This window comes from Mauremys mutica, chromosome 4 (genome assembly GCF_020497125.1).
Source record: "Mauremys mutica isolate MM-2020 ecotype Southern chromosome 4, ASM2049712v1, whole genome shotgun sequence".
Lineage (NCBI taxonomy): Eukaryota > Metazoa > Chordata > Testudines > Geoemydidae > Mauremys > Mauremys mutica.
In genome coordinates this window covers 97,041,399-97,066,997 of record NC_059075.1, presented here as the reverse complement: position 1 = coordinate 97,066,997, position 25,599 = coordinate 97,041,399, and the positions used below count along the sequence as shown (strand labels likewise).

The 25,599-nt window shown below is 41.6% G+C and overlaps 1 long non-coding RNA gene across 1 annotated transcript in view; it reads left to right on the top strand.

Annotated features, from left to right (window-relative positions):
* The window catches only part of LOC123368466, a 123,362-nt gene extending 98,000 nt beyond the window's left edge, over positions 1-25,362 (top strand). The window contains exons 2-3 of the long non-coding RNA XR_006578798.1: positions 4,315-4,474; positions 25,288-25,362. This is a non-coding gene — a long non-coding RNA (uncharacterized LOC123368466). The remainder of the gene's footprint in view (positions 1-4,314; positions 4,475-25,287) is intronic.
* Positions 25,363-25,599: the final 237 nt, after the last annotated feature.

The window sequence follows — 25,599 nt, the reverse complement described above, 5'->3', positions numbered from 1 at the left end:
CACTCTTCGAACAAAACAAAACTCACACAAATATTAGCCCAAGTATGTTTATGTAGATTCAGGAAACATAAATCAAACCATAATTTATGTGTAAAAAATAATAGCATTCTCAAGTAAACCTGACTAGATTTGGAAAATGATTGGGATAATAAATTACAAGGATACAGAAACCGTAGAATATACAGACTTCTTATTCCAACAGATCTATTTGAGTTAAAAAAGGACATTATCTCTAAAGAAATTGTATATGCAGACAGGATACCATAGAAGAGACAGCAGGGATTGATGTAAAAGGTAAACATAGAGAGAAATGATTGTACAAAACTCAAGGGCGCAATACTAGGGAAGATCAGGATGTGTTTATGCAGATTTCAAAGCCCTGTAAGAAAGGATAAAAACATAGATCATGTAGTATTTCAATTGTCCTTACAGTGGCTCAGGTAAGAATTGTGGAATGACAAAGGAAGCACGTAGGTTTCTAAAAGTTGCATGGATAGTTTCCTAGGAAACCCAACAAGATCAAATGCAGGTTCAGGCTTGGTTCTTGCAGTACAGAGACCCAGAAGGGTAGGATATAAAGTTGGAATACCCACACCATGTGACTACAAACTTTGGTATCTTAAGTTGCTTTGCAGAATAGGGGTGGATTTAAGTACTTAAATTAAACTTGAGCTTTGCTGTATTGGGGCCAAAGTTAGTAAAGAGTGTGACTGTATGGCACATCAGAAAATATTCCATTACATGACACAGCAGTTCCTGGGACCCAAGCTTTAGATCTGACCAAGCTTCAGCAGCATCAAAAGTCCTTAGTTCTGGCCAGGATTGTGGATGTACGACTGTAGAGTGTTAGCAAAGGGCGTTAGTTGAGGCACTGGGGTCACTTTGGTAAAATTTATGAGAAGATTTGGGACCAGCTATGGGAGAGTAGAGGGAATTTTGTAATGAAGGGGTGATACCTGGGACTAGTAGTAAATTATTCTTTTTCACCCTGAAAATGGCAGAACAGTCCAGTATTTCACACATCAGGCCTGAGTCAAAATCTCCCCTTTCATACTATACACCAAGTGGCAGGGGAGAGTGGGGGGAGAAGGAGCTTTTGTCATTTTAAAACTGTTCTAGTCCATCTGTTAATTTATAATCACTGCAGTATCTGAACATGTGCAGATTTTTTGTAGGAGTATTATTTTGTGATAAATATATTTTATAGTTTTGTACCAAGAGAACTTAAAGTCCCAATAAATCATTTACCAAGAGATCAAGGAAATTGTTCCAACTGCAGTTCAGAACAGCTATGCTCTACTTTCCAAATTGTGATGTAACCACTGACAGCTGTCATCATGGAGGTGTAGGGAGGAGGACTGGGGAGCTGATGAATAGATACAGTGTGTAATATCACAAGGACAACACCAGCTGTCTAGATGAAAAACAACCAAGTTAAATAAGTGGAGAGATGAAATCTTTAAAAGTGGCAGTGGAATGGTATCTCAATAGGACTTCATGCATTAATCTAAGCCTTGGTTTCTTTAAGTGAATGCTGAAAATCAGGCCTCTTTAAAGTGTCTCAAGATGGGTACCCAAAAACGGAAGCAGCCAAAATCGCTTGGTGTACAATTTTCAGAAGCACTTAAACCCCATCCTCAAAACTGAGTTAGGCACTTAGAAGCCTATGTCCTACTGACTTTCAGAGAGGCTTAGGCTCCTAGGGCCAGATTTTCAAAGGTATTTGTCAATGTACAGATGCAAATAAGTGCCTACTAGGATTTACAAAAGCTGCCTAAACAGCCTAGGTGCCTAAATCCCATTGAAATTAATAAGAATTAGGCCTCTAACCTGTGGAGAAGCTTTTGAAGGTCCTACTAGATCTCTATTTGAATCTTTAAGTGCCTAGATATTTTTGAACATCTAGCAATAAATCACTTTTGAGCATAGGACTTTGGCTCCTAAGTGTGATTTAGGTGCTTTAACAATGTTACCTCCTAGGTACTTCTGAAAATCTTGGCCAAGACTTCTAAGATTGGGGATGATTCTAAACTCAAAGGAACAGTGAATTTATGAAACTCGGGGGAAGGGGAGGAGGCTTGTGGTGGAGGAGGAAGTACAAGCAAGCAAGCAAGCAACCCAACCCAACCACAAACTTACATCAATTAGACACATAGACTAATGGATGATAATTGTAGTTCAATACAGATTAATGTTGAATAATGAATTTGAAAAGAGGGATACAAACAGAAGCAGGTGCTGTAGCATACTGAGTAGGAAAGAGTTTTGTGAATGTCTGTACAAAATTCTGTAATGCCTCCAGGCCAATGCCAAGTATAGCTTCAGTGAAAATAGGGATTTTTTGTTGTGCTAACAGAATAGCACGAAAGTCAAATGAACCACTGCTCCCTGTATAAGGCTAGATCGTGTATAAACAGTAGTATAGCCTAAAGCATTCCAAAATAGATAATTTCAGAGACTTTCCTTCTGCTTAGTCTCCCAAAGTTCACTTGGCTCCAATGTAAATAACAAAATGTTGAACTGAAGTTAGTAAAATAGCCAAATGGGTGAATAAAGCAAATAATGCATTATTAAAAAGGACAGAAGGGGTCACTAAGGCCCCAATCTTTCAATCAGATCTGAATACACAGATCTTTATGCCTACACAAAGTCCCATGGAAGACAATAAGGTACTGCATAGGTGCAGGGTCACCTGGATTGGGTCCAGAAACTGGCCATCAATTATCTCAATGACTTTAGAGGATTGGTTCATACAAAGATTTGGAGACAATGAATGAGGAAGGGGAAGAAGAGGAAAAATATACTAATTATTTGAGATAACCAAACTCTTTGTGTCTAATTCTGAATCCAGTACACCTTCTTGGATGCAAAGTTCAGAAGCCATTTGACATGATTTTTGCTTTACTCACCCTAGGAGAATAAAATTTTATTGTACTTTTAGCTACTCCTACACAAAAATTTATCCATTTCATACACTGTAGATAAAAAACATACACTACTTGTCTTTTACTATGAGGGCCCTTCATGGCCTACCCCCAAACTACTTATTAGCTCTCATTCAGTATTGAGAGGTTGACTCCGACCTCCAACTGGCCTCCGACCTCCACCAGCCTCCATCATCCACTTGTTAAATTTGCAAACACCTTGATGCTTTTTCCCATGCTGCCTCTCGCACTTGGGAGAAGAGCCCCATAAACATCTGCAAAGCCACTTCATTTTTCTTCAGATCTCTTCTTAAAACTCTTTTGCCATGATCCCCCCAAAAACACTTGACAACGGCTAGACTGTTAGTGTGTGGAGACAGCTGCCTATCATGCTGACCAATATTGTCTGATTTGTACCTTGCACTCATGGCAGTCTTTAATCTGTGTGTCCATCTGTTGTCTGTTTTCCTATATCATAAGCTCATTGTGGCGGGGACCATCTTTTTATTCTGTGTTTCTACAGTGCCTAGCATGATGCAGTCCTGGTCCATTACTAGGGCTCTGGGTTGCTACGATAATACAAATAATAAATAATATAATAATGTTGTTACAAAATTCATGAAAAAACTTCTTGGTAGTGAAAGTATACATTATAGATACTTTGTTTTCCACAGATTACAAATGGTAATGTTCATTAAAATGTATTGGTATTGAAAAGAATTTCTGCAATTGCTTTTACCTTCTGAGCTAAGATTAATTTGTTAGTATAAGAATTATAAATCAAAAAAATAAAAACAAAGAGCTGTCATTTACTGATGCTTTCAATTGTAAATTTCCAAACTGTTAGCTGTTCTAAAACTATGGCATGGATCCTGCAAACGTGTTTAACTTTACCAAAATCAATAGGACTATTGATGATCTAAAAAAAGTTAAGCAAGTGCATACTTGTTGGAAGGATCAGGGCCTATGAAGCTCTTTGTAAGCAGAGAATAACATGTACATAAAGATTTTAGTATTTATACCTAGTGATAAAATGGACTGTCTCTTTAGTCATAGATATTTGATTGAAGTAGCCATTTTAGGGTACAATGCTGCAAACACATATTTAGTAGCTCAGTAGTCCCACTGAAGTCAATGGAAATATTCAGGAGCCTGATTTAACTGGGTGCTTAAGCATGCGTCATTCTTAAAGCACAAGTAGCCATTGACTGCAATGGGACAGCTTAAAGTTAGGCATGTGCGCCATAGAACTAGTCAGGAATTTTTCACCTAATATTTTTCAGTGGAAAATGTGATTTCTGCAAAATCAAAATTTTCCATGGAAAAATGTTGGTTTTCCTGAAACTTTTTGATTTCTGATCAGGAAAATTGAATTACTTGTTTTGTTCAGGTCAACATGAACTTGCACTGCAGCAGCTCAGCCAGTAGAGAGAAAATGGAGCGTAGTGGTATCATCTAGCCAGAGAGCCCAGCCCACAAGTGAGAGTCGGGGCATGAGACATCTGGAGTACAACCCCCATGAGGAGCTACAGCTGCACAAGCAGATACAGGTAATATAAAACTGACCCGATATGGAATGTTTCACTTGGTTTTACAAAACAAAACAAAGAAAGGGTTTGATCTGAGAATGTCAAAACATTTTATTTTGATTTAAAAATATCAAAACATATTGGTTCAGTATTTCCATATACAGTTTTTTCTGAACTTTGAGCCTTCTGTACTTTGATGTTTCATCCTAGTTTTGGATTAGAACAAACACAGAAATATCAGAATTTCCTACAGAATGGAAATTACTTTTGTCATTCAACTCTAGTGCTGATAAGTAGCTTGCTGAATTATGTCCATTGACTTGGGCCATGTAGGGATTATTTGCAGGTTTAAATTAGGCACATACTTAAGTACCTTGCTTAACTGGGGTCCAGGAGCTTAGAGTTAAATTTGGAAGTGTTTGCAGCATAAGGATTTTAATTGTTACCTGATCTATTGATTGATTATATGTTAATTAGAATGCCCAATTTAACATTCTGTGGTTTGGCAAGAACTTGCTTCAGGATCAGACCCAGAGTTGTTATTAGGATGAGAACATGACATGCGTGGTAGAGACACTCACACTTAGCAAAGGCTTTATGGCTTTGTAATATCTTTATTAGCACAATTAGCAAAGTCACAAACACTCCAATCCAGCAAAGAAGGTAGTGATCATATAAAATGAGCATCTGAGCAACCATATACTCATACCAGCCTTTGTGGAAAAACCCCAAGTGGTATTTGTCAAACGTATCATCCTCACCATCATCATCATCACCATCATTGCTGGAGCTTGTCCTGGCATCTCCCCAAGCACAGAAGCCAGGATACAGCTTTTATAATGTGTTATGTTGACTCCCTTTATGCCTAATTCATATTCAGTTGGGGTGTCAGACGCTTTTCCTTATCTGTATTTCCTCACCCTACTCATGTTGGGCTACTCATGTTGGGGTACCTTCCCCTCGTAGGTTACTAGGCCTTTCACCTCAAGCTTATTAGCATATACATCAATTACTTACTATGGCATTCTTGTGGTCAGACAGTTGCTGTTGTCCCTAACTTAAAATATCTAAATTGGATATCAACTGACATCTTGTGGTTAGCTGTCAGCAGTTTAGTCATATTTGTGTATTACATTCATTCTTGTGACAGCTTATGAATAAGTCTACAATTTAGTCATGGGTTATTTTAACAAAAGTCATGGCCAGGTCATGGGCAATAACCAAAAGTCATGGCCAGTGACCTGTCCATGATTTTTACTAAATACCCCTAACTAAATCTTAGGTGCTGGGGGAGAGGGGCGGGCGCTCCCGCAGACGCTGCTGCTCTGGGGTGTGTGTGTGCGCTCTGGCGATCGCTACTGCTCCGGGGCAGGGGGAGTGGCCCAGGGCTGTGCTGCTGCTCGGGGGGAGGGGGGTGGCTGCTGCTCCAAGCGGGGGGCAGCCCGGGGCCCCACTGCCACCACCGCTCTTCTGGGCGGGGGGCCTGGGGTAATGCCATTGCTGCTGGGGGAGGGGACAGCCCGGGATGCTGCTGCTGCTTCTGGACTGCTGCTCCAGGGCTGCGCCCGGGACCAACTGCCTGGGGCCACCCAAGGAGCAGCCAATACGGCTGGCCTCAGGGCCACCCCAGCTGCTCGGGCGGCCTTGGGGACAGCCGCACTAGCCGCAGAAGTCACAGAGGTCCCGGAAAGTCACGGAATACGTGACTTCCATGACCTCTGTTAGACTCGCAGCCTTACTTATGATCTAGGGTTACTCCTGGTTAGCTGCTTACACTGAGGCTTTTGGGGTTGTTGCCTCAGTTAATTTAACTAAACTACTGTCTTACAAGCCTTGACACTTGTAGACTCATTGCATTACTGTCTTAACTTATACCTATGCCTTACCTAGCAAATACCTATACCTATAGGCTACCTAATGTAACATATAAATAGTAAAGAGACCAGAAAAAAAATACAACTCCTATTCTAGCCCCACGTTTTCAGTTATCTTTTCCATTCACAGATTCCTTTTTGTGCTGGAATTTTTCAAGTTTTCTTTGTCTGAATTTAGATTTTCTATTTTTCAGAAATGGTTGAGCCTTCCTAATTTTGTTCTGATAATGTACAAATATATTACTGCTAACGACCCGAAGGAAACCTCTGTGCAAACTTGAAAGTTTGTCTCTCTCACCAGCAGAAGTTGGTCCAATAAAAGATATTACCTCACCCACTTTCCCGCTGCTACAGAAAGTCAACCATTGCTTGTGGAATTTATAAAATCTATGCTGAAGAGAACTGCTGAAGTAGGCATTAGACCTGTCTTTCTGTCCAGGCCAAGCTCCCATTTAAATCTTGGTCGCTTGAGTTAGCTTTCCCTTGCTCCTGAGTCCTAACTTGGGTAAAATGTTACAGGTGGGTTTCTGGGACTCTTGGATGATGCACCATAATCCAGGCTAACTAGAGTTGTTCTTTTCACATATCTGTCCTCACTGCGTTCCCTATCTCTTTCCAGATGTGAATTATTACAATTTGTTTTCTATGCCAGTAGCCAAAATCTCCCCTCACCGTGTGGATTTCTTCAGCATGACACCCAGTTTGAGTAAAATCACATTTAGGCTTCAGATTTTCTGAAGCAGTTAAAAGAAAAAGATTATGCTAAGCAATAAAAACCTTGGGCTGTGAATAATTTGAATGTTCTGCATTGGTTAGAGACAATGATTATTTCAACCAGTGAATTGTAAAAAAGCATTTGACTGAATTAATCTAAAAATACATTTAAATGTCTTCTGCAAGGATATAATGACATATCTCAAAATTCCTTCTGATAGATTTTTTGTTTGAACAATGAAAGTAATAAATGGTCATATTTTATCTGAACACTTCAGTTATTTCTCTAGACATGAAAAGAAAAAGAAGCACGTAGATTAGTAAAATAATGGCAAAGAGCTCAGCGTGCAAAATAATCAGAAAATGATAAAAAGCAGAGGATCAGACCACAAGAAAACACAAAGGAGAGTGGATGGCTCAAAGGATTTTTAACGGAAAATGGAGCCTTGTACCTCTAAGGCACACATAGGTACCTGGCCCTGTGATTGAAAGCATAGGCAGGGCCGGTGCAAGGATGTTTCGCGCCCTAGGCGTGCTGGGGTCTGGAGCCGCCCCTGCAGACACACCAGAGTTTATCACCTATTAATTGGTCAATGACCTCTCACATAAATTTGTTGTCAGTCCAATTCCTAGTGGACAGAGGTCCCTGTCAAAGAGGCCACTACCAGAATTGGTACTAATTCTCCTCTGCCCCCCTGCCTCTCCTGTTTACAGGCTCAGCAGAGAGATCAAGGATTTCCAGGGGATTTCGAGATCCCTTCCAGTCCTATGATTCTATGATTTACAGTTGAGCCATAGTGATGGGGAAGATTGCACTGTCATTTATTATGTTAGGTTTCAGAGTAGCAGCGTGTTAGTCTGTATCCACAAAAAGAACAGGAGTACTTGTGGGACCTTAGAGACTAACAAATTTATTTGAGCATAAGCTTTCGTGGGCTACAGCCCACTTCTTCAGATGCATACAATGGAACATATAGTAAGGAGATATATATACATACAGAACATGAAAAGGTGGAAGTAGCCATACCAACTCTAAAGCTAATTAATTAAGATGACCTATAATTAATTAGCCTCTTAGAGTTGGTATGGCTACTTCCACCTTTCATGTTCTGTATGTATATACATCTCCTTACTGTATGTTCCATTCTATTTATTATGTTGTGGTTAAAGAAGACTCAAGTATCCAGGGATTTTACTGCGGTCAATTCCATCCACACTAAAGTCACTGGAAAGGAAAGAAATCTGTGAGTACAGAATGAGTATTAATTTGAAATATGATCCTAAATCCACATTCTACTAGTGTAATTTAGGTTGGATGATTTTAGAAAACTAAGATTCAGGTAATGGGATGCATTTTCAGTATTTCATTTTTCTGCTTTTCAGAGAGGCAAAACTTATTATTTGCCTTTTCTGAAGCTGGACAAAATATCAGAGAGTATCACACTTCAGTTACAAAATTGAAGCATACGGTATTATTTTTCATGCTTTTCACATCTTTCCTGTTGTAGCTATTATGCCTTACAGAGTGGATCATAAACCAGCCACCACACAAGTGCATTTTTCATGCTTTTAGGCTGACAGGCTACAGTGTAAAATGAGAACATATTGGGAAATTTCCTATTTCTGGTTTTTCATATACTTGTCATCTGTGAATTTGATAACTAGAATTACAGCTAAACTTAACAGTGCCTAGGGAACTATTATCCAGCACTGACTGGGGTAGCCTTTTAAAAAAAAAAACAATGAATTTTCATCTTTCTTAAAGAGAAATCTGAAATAAATGAAGACTGCGGTTTATGTGCTGTGGAAAAGCCAAATCCTGTGGAAATTTTAAAAACATCAGTAACTTTTACACGAGTGGTCCCCTGGACTTCAGCAGGACTCATTTGTGTGTATAAAAGTTACTAATGTGCTTAAATTTCTGCAGGGTAAGGCATAGGTGTTGTCTTTCTTAGGTGTCCAGGGGTGCTTGAACCCCTGCACCACTCCAGACCCTGCTCCCACTCCACCCACCACCCCACCCCACCTCACCTCTTCCTGCCCTGTTCCGCCCCCTACTCTGCTCTGCCCTTGCTCTGTTCCCCCCCACACACACACCTCCTGCGTGCCATGGAACAGTTGATTGTGAGGAGGGGGAAGGGGAAGGTGCTAACCAGAGGAGGCTGCCGATGGGTGCTTTTTTTCCTGTGGGTGCTCCAGGGTTGGCTCCAGGGTTGGAGCAACCACAGAGTCTGCGCGTACAGGGTAAGACACTCAGACTATATTAATTCCAGTTGATTTTTATATCACACTAATAGTTGAATCAGCAAAACAGCATCCCCGCTGTTGTTGGCAACTAATTAGAAAACCTCTACAACAAATCTTTAGCTTGCCTTTAATTTTTTCCTTGATATTTATAGTATGTTGTGACAAATTGGAGCCGTGTCTGTCCTGCTTATGAATGCTGGATGGTACTGTGAAGTTGTATTATGAAAAACGGCTGTATAATGAGTACCTATTTGTATGTGGATCCACCACTGCTGACAAGTCCTGTAGCAGATACACACCAGACAGGGACAAAGGGAAATAGTTAAGGTTAATGACAGTACTTAAAGGTAATGCTGAAAAGCAGGAAATCCAGTTTAGCTGACTCCTCTGAATGAAAAAGGGAAAGTAGGAGCAGTGGAAAGGTAGCCAAAAGACAGAACAAAGGAAGACTGAGAGGATGGGTGGGTTTAAATAGTGACCCTCACAGGAACAGAGTGAGCCAGACAGGTAGAGAAAGCTTTGAGCAGGAGAGATCACATCATCCAACATGTAGCAGCCTCATAGGGTACGGGGGCCAAGGACTCTGCACAACCCAAGGGACTCTGACCCCAGACCAAAGCATGCCCTAGGTGCAGGGAAATGAAGGCAGGAATGTTCATGTAGTGTTTATTGCTTTGTTTGCTCTGTACTCTCTTGTGCTTTATATGATTAAGTAAAGGAGTAACTGTGTTAGACTCTGCACAAAGTATCTTTCTATGTGTTAACTGCTTCACAACTGCTACATGTCCCTGAGACAGTTACACTAAACCAGAAGCTGTACATCTTTTGGGTGGAGTTCTGGGAGAGGGGGCTATTTAAACTCCGTCAAGATTCCTGGGTAGTCTGAAGGGTCAGTGTTGCACCCAGAGGGGCTAGGTGGCTGGACAGAGGGGGTTCCAATTCTCAGGATGGGGTGCTAGATAGCAGGCTTGTGCCCTGAGAATATGCTCGGGGACCCCAAAGTTGGGGCAGTGGCTCCAGGAGCTTAAAAGACTGGGGGATCCAGGGACATAGAGGCCTGGATCCCCTTCACAGCAGTTTGGTGAGTGGCCAGCAAGGGGGCACCTGGTTGTATCTGTGACATACATTATCACACACTCCTGTGAAATTCTGATGCAAAATTTTTATCAGTTGCGTAAAGTAAAAACAAAAAAAAATGTAATCGCTTATGCAAAGTGTTATATATAGAGGTGGAGGGAGAAGAGGCCAACTAATAATCATGTAGTATAAAATACATAGTGTTCTAAAACTCACTGCAGGCCATGAAGGAACAGTGCCAAGCCCTTATCAGGAAATGATCATGCAGCTCAAATCACCAGGCTGCAGAGTATTTCCATCTGCTCTGGGCATGGTCAGCATCAGATGCATAAATGAGTCTGAAAAAGAAGGATCCGGCACTACTGGTGGCAGGAACTGAAAAGAGGTGCCCAGTATTAAAATACTAGCCTTCTTCATAGGGTTTTATGCTATTCCTGTGGTTAGAGGGCTTTGTCCACACTTAAAATGCTACAGAACAGACACTCACTAAAGTGATGGGTGGGGTTGTAGTTAATTAACCTCCCCAAGAAGGGGAAGGTAGACAGGGAATAATTCTTCCGTCGACCTAGCACTCTCTACACCAGGGGTTAGGTCAGATTAACTACATCTCTCTAAGAGATGTAGCTATGTAGATGCAAGTTTTCAGTGTAGACCAGCCCTAACGTTCTGAACCTTCCAAAAGAGTCAGAGCCCTTAAAGAAAAAATATTTGTATGAACTGGGTACTTATGATTGTGTGGGATCTAAGCACTGACTGCAGCAAGCATATTGCATGCAGGGGTTGTGCAAGATCAGGCAATGCCTTTACACCTTTGTCATTTTAATATAGGCTTTTCCAGCAAAGAGATTAGCAATTGTACTAAATGGCATAATACTTTGAGATGTGGTCAAATGTCCAGTAAGGACCATGAATTCCAATCTCCAGGGATGAAGAGAGAACATGTCAGCCCACTAATGTATCTAATCCACTCCAGTGAACGCTCCTTAAATTTCCTTGCATGTCTCTACATTGTTGCCTTTGTTTTAGTCTTCCCTCACCTTTGAGAAAATTAGGTATTTTTAATGGGTGTGACACATCCAAATATGGAAAAACCCAATAATGTCCTACCTTATATTCAGTTGATATAGCTGCTTCTAATGAAAACCTCTCAGGTGTGAGGAATATCCCAAGATTTCAATCTCATAGTTAAGAAGGTAATCCATCAAACAGATGTTTCAAATTGTTCCTTTATGTTAAGTTTGAGAATCAGTCTCTCCACTCCCTACTAGGATGTTTGCAATAAATCAAATGTCTATTTTTAAAATAGTAATCAACAAACTAAGAAGGTGATTTATAAGAAATTCTGAAATAAAACCAGCCTTCACACTTCAATTAAAGTCAGCAATAAGTCAAATGTCTCTCTCTGTTCATCTGGGAAAAGGGGGGAAATGTCATTTTCAGTTATTTCTAAACAATAAATTCTTCCTTAAGAAATGTAGCAAATCAGTTATTCACAGGATGAGAAAAGAGTAAGTCATTTGCAAGATATACTTTTATGAAAGAGTTGAAAAATATCTCCATTTCCATGGGAAGAAGAAAATCCGAAGATTTTTTGTTACTTTTCAAAGACATGAAAAGAAAAATAAGCAGAAAGAATTGCTAAAATGATGGCAAAGAGCATGGAAGGAAAAGTAATCAGAAAATGATGAAAAAATAAAGGTTTTGACATAAGGAACGTGAAGTAGAAGCAAATGATATTATTTTCCTATCCATTCAAGTACACGGTATTCAAGGCAGGATCTCATATTTTCTAATTCCAAATATTCTTTGACAGTTTGCCAAAGATCCCTTTTGATGTATTCAGTGCATAAGCCCATACATTACACTACAGTTACTGACACATCATCTTTCTTTCTCTCTCTCTCTCTCTCTCTCTCTCTCTCTCTTTGGCTTTGTCTACACTTACACTTCAAAGCGCTGCCGCGGCAGCGCTTTGAAGCGCTAAGTGTAGTCAAAGCGCCAGCGCTGGGAGAAAGCTCTCCCAGCGCTGTCCGTACTCCACCTCCCTGTGGGGAATAACAGACAGTGCTGGGAGCCACGCTCCCAGCGCTGGGGCTTTGACCACACTGGCGCTTTGCAGCGCCGCAATTTGCAGCGCTGGAGAGGGTGTGTTTTCACACCCTGCTGCAGCGCTGCAAATTTGTAAGTGTAGCCAAGCCCTCTCTCTCTCTCTCTCTCTCTTTTAATAAACCCAATGACAATAAACCCAAGCAATAAACCCAAATGGCAAGGAAATATTTTGTTGTTAGATACATCAATGCAGATCCAGAATAATTCCATTGACTTCACTGGAATTACTCCAGAAGTTCATTGGTGTTAAAAAGTTTACAATCTTTTATAATGTTTGGAGTTATTGTTCATGGTAGTATTTAATTTCTCTTTTTAGGGCTTGGCTACACTTGAAAGTTGCAGCGCTGGGAGTTACAGCACTGGTCGTGCAGCTGTGCAGGGCCAGCGCTGGTGTGTGGCCACATTTGCAGCATTTACAGCGCTGTTGGGAGTGCTGCATTATGGGCAGCTATCCCAGAATTCAAGTGGCAACAACGTGCTTTTCAAAAGAGGGGGGTGGAGGGTGGTGTACTGTGACAGGGAGCGGGGAAGATAGAGAGAGTGGATTTTTGGAGCCAACACTGTGTGTTAGCTTCCCTGGATTTAAAAATCACAAAATGTTCGCGAGCCCTTAGTCTTAACTCTTAATTGCAAACAGCCTGCCTCCAACACGGACTCCCCGCTGTTTCACTCACTCCCTGTGGTGTACTGTGACAGGGAGCGGGGAAGATAGAGAGAGTGGATTTTTGGAGCCAACACTGTGTGTTAGCTTCCCTGGATTGAAAAATCACAAAATGTTCGCGAACCCTTAGTCTTAATTGCAAACAGCCTGCATCCAACGCTGTTTCTCTGTCAAGCAAACTGCTTGCCTCTCATTTGATCGTTCACAGCCAGGTACAGATAGCTCCTGTTTGCTGTGATCAGTGTTTGTTTTTTAGATAAGCAGTTCAACGGAGCTCCGATCGGAGTTCACAACAAAACGAAGAGAGGCTGCATAACAAAACAAAGAGAGTAATTTAGTTAAAAGTATTCTGGGATATCTCCTTATTCCCTGGAGGCCAATAAAAGCGCGGGTGTGTGTCCACACTTGATGAGCAGCGCTGGATCACCAGCGCTGCAATTGCTACACCCCAACCTGGCCAGGTGTACAGCCAGCGCTGCAGCCAGGGAGTTGCAGCGCTGGATGTGCCTTGCAGGTGTGGACGGTTACTAATTGCAGCACTGGAAAGCCTCTACCAGCGCTGCAACTTGCAAGTGTAGCCAAGCCCAGAATTAATGTTTCTTTAGAGTACTTGAGATCCATTTTAGGAAATATTTGTTCTAAAAATTAAGACTTGCATTTTCAATATTTGTCATAACAGTTGAAAACATGAAAAAAGTTTGTTGTTGGCTAAACTGTGTTTTACAGGTGGAATTATATTCTGTTATTCTATTGGCCACCTTCTTGTCATTCTCTCCCTGAAATGGCAGAAATGAGTATCCACTGCTTCTTGTTACTTTCAAGAACGCATATGGCTTCTACAAGTTCTGATTTGATCTATTAATGGGCTAGCACACCAACTGCAGAAGTAATGATAGAAGACTTTTAACAAAATTAATGATGGGCCTGCCTCAGTCACCCTTACTTATACAGGAGCAGATCCTCAGCTGGTGTAAATTGTCCTGGCTCCACAATGGACTCCACTGAGTGGTATCTTACTCTGTAGGTAGTCCCACTAATTTCAATATTTAACATGGCTACCCCCTTTACTTTATACTCTGGAAATCATGCACCTTTCAGGTATCTCATGCTGGGCACCTAGAATCACTAGTCACATTTGAAAATCTTGGCTAATGATTTTAAGTAGGAGGGAATACCTATTCTGACATACATACAAGTTTTGAAGACACATTTACAACTATACATGGAAACTTATTTTTTGCGTTTTGAGGCAAGGTACTCTGAGGACATTTATTCTATTACATGGGAATATGGATGTGGGATCTAAAATAAATAGAATAAGTAGTGGTTTGTTTTAGAATAGTAGGTAGTACACTAGGATATTCCCTGGGTTCCACAGAGTAGGTCAATGAGCTGCACTGTAGTTACTGAGTTATTTTCAGGTGAACTTTTGCAGTGTGCTGTAAATAATCTAGCATTAAGGTTAAGCTCTGTGATCAGTACCCATCAGATTTTCAAAAGTACTCAGCACCGAACAGCTCTCATTGTGACATCTATAGTCAAATTTTTCATGAAAGCTTAGCACCCAGCTGAGCTCTTCTGAAAAGCTGGCCTTTTATTTTGTTGCCTAAATGGGAGCTGAGCAATTTTGAAACTCTGTCTCCCACTTATGGGTGCTGACCTTTCTGAAGATTCTAGTCTAAATCCTTTGATAGACCAAGTATGGATCTGATCCTTCTGTGGATTCAAAACCTCAGGACTAGAAGCATATCCAATAGTACGTACAGCAAGGCTAAGTGTGTGAGCAAAGTCATGAGCCAGATTTAGTCATGAACGTATGGCTTTGGAATGACAGAAAAGGCAGTTGTGAATGTAGTGGGACCAGTCATGGAAAATGCAGAGGATGCATCTGCGCAGACAGTGGGGAGCTGGAAAAGAATCTTTGACATGACTGTCTGGTTGCACCTGGTGCCGTGCACAAACACGTTTACAGAAGAAACTAAAGAATGCTGCAGGGGCTAGGGATGACATACAATGTCACCAATTTTAAATGCTCAGTGTATTGTAGGTGGAGTCACTTGGGAGTGCAGAGTAGACCATTTTTCCTTCCAAAGGTTCAATGTGTATTGTCAGTTTCCCCCTCCTCCGACCTTCCAATGTGTGTTTTCAGAAGAGGCTGCTGGTGCACTGTAGAAAGAGAAAGTAAACTTGGGTGATTCTGAAATTTGGCTACGATGTCTGCTTCTTGTGCTTGGAGTAGAGTTCAGTCTTCTTTCTTTCTTCATTTCTTTACCCTAGACCAGTGGTCCCCAACGTGGTACCCGCAGGTGCCATGGCACCCGCGGGGGCATCTTAATGCGCCCGCGTCCTGGCCCCCGGAAAAGCACCCGCTGGCATTTCGGCGGGGACGCCTCCTGAGGATGCCGCTTGCCGTCGACAAGTGACGTCATCGAGAGGCGTCGCTCCCGAATTTCGGCGGGGACGCCTCTTGATGACATCGCTTGTCAACGGCAAGCGGCGTCATCGAGAAGCGTCGCCGCCGAAATGCCGCCAAAATTCGAGTTCATATGGTACGGCACTATCAGTTCATATGGTCTTCTTAGTGTATGCACAACAAGCCTCAGGTTGCACGTGACCAGGATTCATCACCAAATTTGGTCCAGCTGGTTGGATCATTAGTTTCCCCAGCTTGGGCCGGGTACTGATGGGGAGTGTGATGTGAACGCTGATCCATGCCCCACATATGGTGAAAAGGAGAGAGGCATTTAGCTGTGACTTTTAGATCTAAATTTGAACTTCACCATCCCATTGTTTGTATGTAGGATTTTGATTTATTACCTCTGTCTCTAATTTGAAGAGCTCTATACCAAAATGACTGTTTTGTTAGTAATTAAGAGAATAATTGTAAGCTTCATTATAGGATACCATTATATGAATACACTGTGGTTCCAATCCGTGGCTTTGGCTGGGTGGACACAGAACAGATGGAGGGTAGTATAAAGATTTGTCTTTGTATTCTTCCAGTACTGGAGAGGCTGAATGTTGAGTTGGTAAGAGCAGGCTATAGGTTACTGAAAATTGCTCCATGTGCAAGTAGCTTCAAGAAGCCAAAATGTTATCTAGGTTTTGCAGGGCATAGGGAAGCCCTAACCAAACCCTTCTTGATCTGACCATATCCCCTACATTGGGGGAAGGCATGGAACTATACTGGTTCCATACCACCAGAGAATTCCCCTATGCAGGGATGATCCTCCATGGCCAGATTGCCCTGATAGTGCCGTACAAAGAAGCTGCACAAAATCTGGCCCTGTATGTAGAGTTTTATACTCTAACAGATATTAAACCTTTTACCCATGTATTTATGAAACAGAGATAAAATAGTGCTGAAGTACAGAGATAAAATAGTGATAAGAAGGTGCTACAATAATTATTCAGGCCTTTTAAATAGCAATTAATCAGTACAAATACAAAATTCCAAATATGATCTGACAGGGGGAAATAAATTAATTTACTGTGTGAGCAGTTAAGTGTCCAAAAAGAAACATTTTCGGCATCTGGCCAAATTGCTAGTAGCAGATTAGCTTTCCTAACACTTTGTACTCAAAACAAAACTGATTTTTCTTGTTACAGTAGCAAAGGAAAATAAATTATGTATGTGTGTCAGTGTGTGTGTAATATGCTTTTTATTTTATGAAAATTGAAAGGGACATAGGATTTACGCTATAGCCAGCTCCAGCTTGAAACATATTTATACCTTCAAAAACAGAAAATCCTTGGTACTGTTCTACTGACGTCTGTGTTGACAACTTCCTGAGAAATTAGGGTAGGAACTATGGTCCTATAGTAAAGGACCTGGAAGCTGGGAGATCTGGATTTTTGTCCATGCTCAGCTACAGCTATGTGACCAAGAAGTAGTGACTTAATTTTTTTGTGCCTCGGTTACCCAATAGTGTTTTCCAGCTTTACTAACATTATTGGATTAAACCAAATAAACCCTTGGCAAGTTCCTTCATATTCTTGAAAGGAAAATACTATAGAAATATCTGAGATTATTTGATAGAAAACTGTGAAGTATAAATCATCATCATCATGTGTTAGACTTCCAGAATTTACTACTTTGTGCCAAGCTCAAATATATCACATAAGATTTTTGTGAACTATTCAAGAAATTAAAACCGAGGAAAATTTTGATTTTATTGTCAAAATATTTTTCAGTTTACATTTTTTCAGTTTTCTGATGAAAATTCAATTTCTTTTTCTGAGAAAAGCAGACAGTTTCTGCAAACATTTTCCTTTCGTCCTAAGTCCAATTCTTCATCAAAATGGCTTTTTTTATGGAAAATTTTTGATCAGCTGCAGTTAGTAAGTACCCATGACCTTTTGGGGACCACCTAAGATGGTACTGGGCTCTGTCACTACCTGCCCTGTAACTTCAGGGCCCCTTTGTGCTGTATAGCTATGGTTCAGATCCCTGACACCAGTAAGCAGCCCACAAGCATAAGGTCTCACCTTGGCTCTCACTACTCTAGTTATTCCTTGCAGGGTGACACCAACTTCTGAGTCATCCCAAATCCATCCTCCACGAGTTCTTAAGCAGCAGACACTCAGACCATTCCCTTCTGGTTTGTTGTCACCCACAAAAGCGTGAAACCAGTCCCCCAGATACCAGCTTATTTTTACACTTACACTCCATGCAGTTTGCACAACAGGGACCTACTTGAGATAAAAATAAACAAAAAGTTTATTTAATAGACAAACCACAGATTCAAAGATGAAATAGCAAAGGAGAAAGCATACATATACAAGTTACACATAAAGCAAACATAAAGGGTTAGGGTTAGGATTAGGGTGACTTATAAGAAGCCAAGTATCAGCCACTTAGTGTGCCTGCCTGTGCACAAACCTCTCCTCTAATTAAATATGTGAAATAATTTATTAGCACCAACATCGAAAGCAAAGGGGTGCTGTGACAATCAGAGCCCAGACATCCAGAGAGAGAACAGAAGGTTTAAACTCCCAGAATGAGCAGCTGAACCAACTGATTGCACACTGTATTATTGCACTATAACAGTATATTGAGTATGGTCTTTTATGAAAGCTTGTAGTGTTCTGAACTTGATGGTCATTAGGAGATATGTATACAGACTGTGACTATGAATCTGTGTATTTATGTATATAGAAAACTGTGCTCATAATGTGTACTACAACTTCAACTATGCCTCACAGCAGGGAGAGGCACCTCCTATGCCAGGTGTTTACATGAAACCGGCTCCAAGTAACCATCCATTGTCCAGCTCAGAAAAAGACAATGATGAACCATTAGAGTTAATGGGAAGACATTGTGACATCCTGGTTATCAAGCCAAGAGAGAATCATGAATCACTATGCCAGGAGAGGGAACAAAAGAAAAACAAAGTTGGAACTGAGGTTTGTCATCCAGAAACTGAGGGACAGTCTCCAGGCGGGAAGCTGTCCCTGAATGCTGGATCTGCCCTATAGCTAGGCGGTATGCTTGGGGTAGTGTTCAAAGTCAATATGTAACTTGTATTACAAAAGGGTTTTATCTAATATGGAAGCATAAAGCCTCAGGTTGTGTCTTTATGTTTCAACTGCTATAAGACAGCAGCTGAAGATTCCCCTAACATGGGGGAGGGCTTGAGCTGGTATAGCCAATCCAGGTCCAATACTTCGAAAATCTCCCAGCATAGGGGGCATTTAGGGGTGGGCTGAGGACAGGAAGGGGATATCTCAGGGTTGGGACTAAGGCAGTATGAACTTGATGATCCTGGAGGAGGCGGGGGGTAGAACAGACCTCCTTGAAGGCCATTATGTGCAGGGGCAAATTAGAACTGCCCCAAGGCTGCTCTAACTTGTTCTATGAGTTTATTCAGCTCTTTGCAGCTCCCAGGGTCAGTGTGAGCAGAAATGTGGTGGAAAGTCACTTATACATTCTCCTTCCCCTAATTGTCTCCCTACCCCTGGTGTGTTCATCATTGCTGTGGTGTACCTGAGGATACAGCTCTATGAGCTTGTCAGTTAAGACAATCTTGGTACATTACTGTATTTGTGTTGTATACTCAATATTATGGTATGTAAAAAATCAAAACCAATGACTTAAAAGCATGCAGTATATATGTTTAACTACTGTAGATTTAATATATATAATAATAATATTCATACTGAACGTGTAAAAATAAAGATGGTAGAGTAATTACATATCTATGGAGAGAGAGCTTGTGCCAAAGGCTTATAAAAACCCATTAAAATTCTGGTAGCTACACAATCTATGATTATCATGACTGTATCCCCTGCTGCTTCTGGTCTAAAAATACATTAAGGAGTTGTCATAGTTCTTAAAAAAAAAAAAAAGTTGTGAGGATTGTTTTTGTAGGACTTCTCTGTTTAAAGACAGGGTTTGTCCTGATGATGAATTAAATACACCTGACTGGCCAACCCACTAAGAATTCCCATTCAGTGAAATTCACTCTCCGGATTCCTCTCCCCCTCTGTAAAGTGGGTATCTGGATTTCCTACTATGGCATTCCGATTCAGGGAGATTCATTAGCATTAACAATGGAAGCAAATGACTGGTAAGGACTTGTCTACACCTAGAAATGTTTATTGTTTTAACCAGACCAGTATAGTTTTAGTGGTATAACCCCCGTAATGTGGACACTGGTATAAAGGTGCTTTACACTGTAAAGCTATTCCTATATGGGAAGGGGAATAAGCTGTACCGCTACAAGACACTGTATATTAACTACATCTACACAAGGGATTGTACTAGTATGGCACCAGTACTCTGTTGGTTAGAGTATGATTTTTACCCATAATTATACCAGTATATCATTCGGTGTGTAGACTAAGCCTTCTATCTCTATCTACCTCTTCCTCTACCTCTTTTTCCTGTTTCCTATCATAATTTCCTTCTTTTCTCTATTACTCCTTTTCTCTTTCACCTGGTGTTGTTTGCTTAACCCTTTTTACAGTGTTGTCATTTTCTCTCCTCCTCCTTAAACTCTTCTACTTTTCCTCTTCTCTTCCACTCTCATTTCTTCTGTACTATTTTCCCCATTCTGTTAAGCTTTTTGGAATTTTCACTGAAGTTATCACCATTAAAAGGAAGCCGTTGCTGCAGTTACCCTAAAGAGGTATTTGAGACACAGCAGCATTTCCCTGTACTATGGCATCATGTGCTAACTGTGGGTAATGTTTAAGTTTTCAGTGATGATTGTTGTACCGCCTGCCATGCTACTGTGCTGAACGGGTGATGCAAGAAGCTTCCTCTCAGAGGATTGACAGGAACTCTGCTGCTGAAGGTGGCTATCAGTGCTGCCAGAGACTGACATATAGCCAAATGAGAATGATGGGGGTAGTAGGGTGGGAGAAGCCCTTCATCTTAAATATACTGGGCCTGCTACTGTGTTTTATTTAAAATTGGGGTGTGGGGTGGGGTTAAGGAAATGATCACATGGGCACTTCTTTCTCTTCTACAATGTGATAATTTCTTGTTCTAGCTTTTCAGATAATTATAGAAAATTGGCCATTCAGGGAGGCAATGGCACCAATTCATATATCTCTTGGGGTGGGGTTGTGGGGTAAATTCCAGTCTCTTCCTCCCTGTCAGGTGCCCCCATTCCAGTCCCTGCTCACTTCCCACCTCACCAGCCCCATCTCCTGCAGCGACCCCAGGTCTCCCTCAGGGCCGGCTCCAGGCACCAGCAAAGGAAGGAGATGCCTGGAGCAGGCAATAGAAAGGGGTGGCACATCCGAGTCTTTGGTGGCAATTCGGCGGCAGGCCCCTCAGTCCCTCTGGGAGCGAAGGACCCGCTGCCCGACTCGCTGCCAAAGAATGAAGCAGTGTGGTAGAGCTGCTGCTGAAGTGCCGCTGATCGCGGCTTTATCTTTTTTTTTTTTTCTTTCCCCCGCTTCGCCACTTTAGGTGGCAAAAAAGCTGGAGCTGGCCCTGGTCTCCCTTGACCTAGGGAGTCTCCCCTCTCTTTTACCCACACAGTGCATGAGCAGTGCTACCAGGAGCTGAGTTCTCAGCAAACTCCCCTCTGCTTCACTGCACAGGATCAGACTCCCCATGTGCTATGTCACAATGCCACTCATTGAAATTTGGCCTGGCCGCACCCCTGCAGTAGTACATAGGGGTGGCGGGGTCAGATTTCAGTGATGATGTGACCATGCAGTTGAGTTGATGCTCCAGATTGCTCTGGCAGCAGCTGTACTGATTTAGTATGTGACCACTGCTTAAAAGTGGTTGGGCCATTCTCTGCCCCTTGCCCCCGCACTGGCTCCGCAGCCTATATAACTTTGAACAAGGGCAAAAACCATGGGGGTGGGGGCAGATTTGCCACCTCAACCTCCCGCTAACTGGCACCAGAGAGGTACCTAAGATATTATGGAATTAATTGTCAGAATCCCAGTGGTTTCCAAAGAGTGGCAACCATCCATCCTGAAAGACGACGTTGTAAGTGCCAAAGTGCTGCAGCAGCATGAACGGCTAAAATTCCAATTCTTGAGCAACAGTCCATGCCACAAATAGTGCAGGCATAAGCTCAGGGCCAGAGAATGAAGCTGATGCTCTACTAGTGCTTGAGGCCTGCTGCACTTTCCTCTCTCTCAACCATCTCTCTTCAGCCTCTTTGATTCCCTGGCATAGATCAGACCTCCCATGTAGCCTGTTGCTAGCTATATTTTCCAATCTTGCAGTGTTGATGTTGAAGTTTTTAACCTGTTGAAAATGTCCTTGTAGGTTTGCCCAGTGGCCTTGGAGCACCCTCAAGTTCTCCAGACACGAGCTTTTTTGGAATGCATCATTCATTTCGTGCAGATGACCAAGGCAACTGAAACATCTGTGCTTGAGAATAGTGATTATATATCTCAATTTTGCTTTCTCACATATGTTGGTGTCAGAAACTTTGGTTTCCCATGGTGAAGAGGGTATGGAAGGTGTTTAGCCTCCTCTCATGCCTGCTGTAGTTGGTCCCGGTCTTGCCACCCTGCAGCAGCATGCTCAAAATGCACATCTGGTAGCATCTTGATGTTCATTATTAGTTCCCTGTTATCCGACATATGCTTGGTCAATAGATCAAATATGGTAGCTGCCTTTCCAATACGAGAATTAAGTTAATAAAATTAAGAGATACTTTATCCAATACAGTTGATTCTAGATAGAAGAACTTGTGTGCACAACGTCTAGTGTGTTGTTAGTCTGGTGCAGTCAATACACCTTGTGCCATAATCATTGTTTCTTTAGACTGATGTTTAGTACAAATTCATCACAATCTAGTGCAAAGCTATTGCAAGGTTGCTGAAGCTCCCCTTCACTCTGTGCCTTGAGCACTGCATCATTGGCAAAAAGAAATTCTCTTATCAGCAGGTGTTTGACTTTGCTTTTTGCTCTGAGACATTACAACACTGAAGAGTCTTCCATCCGATCTTGTATGGAGATGTACGCCCTCAGTACCAGATGAGAGAGCATGACAAAGTAGCAAAGAGATGAACATACTGAAGAGTTCTGGCACCAAAATACATCCCTGTTTGACATCACTGTGGCTCTCAAAGCTGTCAGAGTGATCGCCATCATACAGGACTTAGCTTTTGTGACATTATGGAAGGATCAAATCAAACTTAGGAGGACTGGGGGGCAACTAATTCTCTCTAGAAATTGAAAAGGGCCCTTTCTGAAATAGTTCAGGACTTCCAATCAAATTAGATGGTAACAGATGTAGGATTTCTGGTATTGTGGGATCCTGGGACTGTTTCATACACATCACTGTATTTCCTTCCATTCATTACATTGTGATTTATCGGTGCTGTCCAAAGAAACAGCATGAACACTCAATTACTGGCCAAGCATAAAAATAGAGAACCAAACAAATGCTTCCCTGAAAAAAAAAATGGGTTTGACAATCTCAGGGATAACCTAGCATTTAGGGTAAATAGAGCACACATTTCTGGGCAATAAATTAACATAAATGTACATAGGCAATTCATATTTTATTTTGGAAAACGCTATCATAACTATGCAAACTATTGTAAAAAGTAAATAAAAACAGACTTTACTGCAGATTGCACTATACAAATAATTTGCTTGGGCTGCATATAACGTAAATGTACATACACTTCCCCAATGCATTTTCAGTGATTAGTTCTAGTAGAATCTTTTTGAATTGCCAGCTGTTAGTATTAGGATTAACAGTGAAGATCACAGTTTATGGTCACAAATACAAATAGAGATAGGCAATGTGGTCTAGTGCATAGATCACTGGACTATGGTTTAGGAAACCTGGGTTCTTCTGGTCAGCAGACTGGCTGTGTGACTCTGAGCAAGTCACTCCCCTCTTTCCCCCCCCCCTCCAAAATCAAGCTAAGGCAAGAAAACTAAAGCGAATAACAGGCTGGAGGTTAAAATTGGATGGATGAGATGATAAGCCAGACAACTGTTCAGTCCACGCTGAACTCTATATATAGCTGAGTCATCTCATCAGTACCACCACTAACTTCCTCAGTAGCTCCACTTCCCTTTCTTGCTTCTCTATGTTTTTGAGTTTACTCTTTTTGCTTTCTAACCCCTGCTCTACAATGCAAACTTATGTCGATATAACTGCGTTGCTCAGGGGTGTTATAACTACCTAATCCCTGGTGTAGACAGACAGTGCTATGTAGATGGGAGGGCTTCTCCAGTGGGGAGGTGGAGTACCTACGCCGACGGGAGAAGCTGCGCCACTGTAGTGCTTTAGTGAAGATGCCCCTGTGTTGACAGGAGAGCTTCTCCCATCGGCATAGTTAATCCACCTCCCCAGGAGGCAGTAGCTGTGTCAGCAGGAGAAGTTCTCCTACCTACCTAGCTCTGTCTACATGGGGGGTTCGGTCAGTATAACTACGTTGCTCAGAGCTGTGGATTTTTCACACCCCTGAGCAACATAGTTGTACTGATATAGATCTGTACTGTCTCAGTATTTGGCTATGGGCAAAACCACTCATCAACAGAGACACAGGATACAAGGAATAATGGGTGATAGTAGACGGGAAAAACAGTGAAAATTAGGGAGTAATTAAGCAGGTTTTTGGCATCAGTCTCAGGCCCTCTTCTTTTCTTGTGATTTTCTTGGTTAGATAGAGCCACCTCTCCTCAGTTCAACTAGTTTCCAAGGTCCTTCCAACTCAGTCTAAATCTCTGCCTCTGAGTTGACCTTCCTTCCCTTACTGTTATCCTGAGCCTTCAAACAAGAGGTGGGGTTTCCAGTTATCTGGACCCCTGTGCTAGTAACTCTTGAATGATCTATCCAGACTGCATTGCACATTACTGAGTGCGGTATTCCTGCTATACGTGTTTGAGAGATGTGATTCGGCACACTTAGATGGCAGGGAGAGAGAGAAGTGGGAGATTTACATAGGGTTAGAGATTCTGAGAAGCCTTTGAACTTCACTTAACCAAACCTTTTGAATATCATCCATCACGACAACCACAGGAAAAAGGCCTGATAGTATGTCATCTCATTCACCATATCTATCTCTGCCTTTATTGCTAACATTTTCCCATTCATCTGCCCTGGGCTTTTATTCTTGCTCAGAAAAATGGTGCTCGCTTTCCTTTGTTTGGAGTCAAGTAATCTCTTCCAATCCTTCACAGTTCTGTGCCATGTCCCTCATTCTTCACTTCCTCTGTCACTCATCCTGGCTCACATCATCCTTTCAGTTCTCCCTCTCCCCCATCTCTTGTTTTGTGCCTTCATGAGAAAAAATAGATAATTGCTGTGGGGCGGGGGGGCTAAGTGAAGTGAAAGCCCATGCGGGAATAGTTATGTTTTGCCCTGTTTGAGGGCAATATTATAAAATGCTTTTGGTTTGATATTTCCTCTGTTGCCCTCAGACTGGTCCTTCCAACACCTCCTATTGTGACAATGATTGCTGGCATCACAAGAGTAAGTTTCACAAGCTGAGCTCTTAACCTTCTCTCTCCTGCTGTGATATACGACTCTTAGTTTAACAAAACAAAATCAGTTTCCACTAGCAAACCCTTCCACCCAAGCAAAAGTCATAATCAATGATAAAACAGTGGGTGAAAAATGATTTTCCACTCTAAACACTCCCCATACCTCTCAGCTGGCAAACAAGGTTCCATATATGTGCCTTAGTAACAACTTTTCTTTGCTCAACAGATTATGTGATGAACTGAACTGTTCTGAAGGATCTGTGAAGTGCTCTCAATCATCTCCATTTCCTAACTTTCACAAGTGAGTGTTTTCCCCCTTTTTGTTTGCAACCAGATAGTAATGAGATTTCCATTATGGCCAGGAATCAATCTGTGCCTTTGATTTTCTTCCAACCTACTTCTCTCCCAAATAAACAAGGCCTTGATTTGCTGTTTCTGAAATGGGCAGAAAGAAAATTCTTGACTTTTATGTCTACAGTGATCTAGTTATTTCCATTTGTTATTTCTGACTACTCACAGAGAAAAATAATGGAAGGTT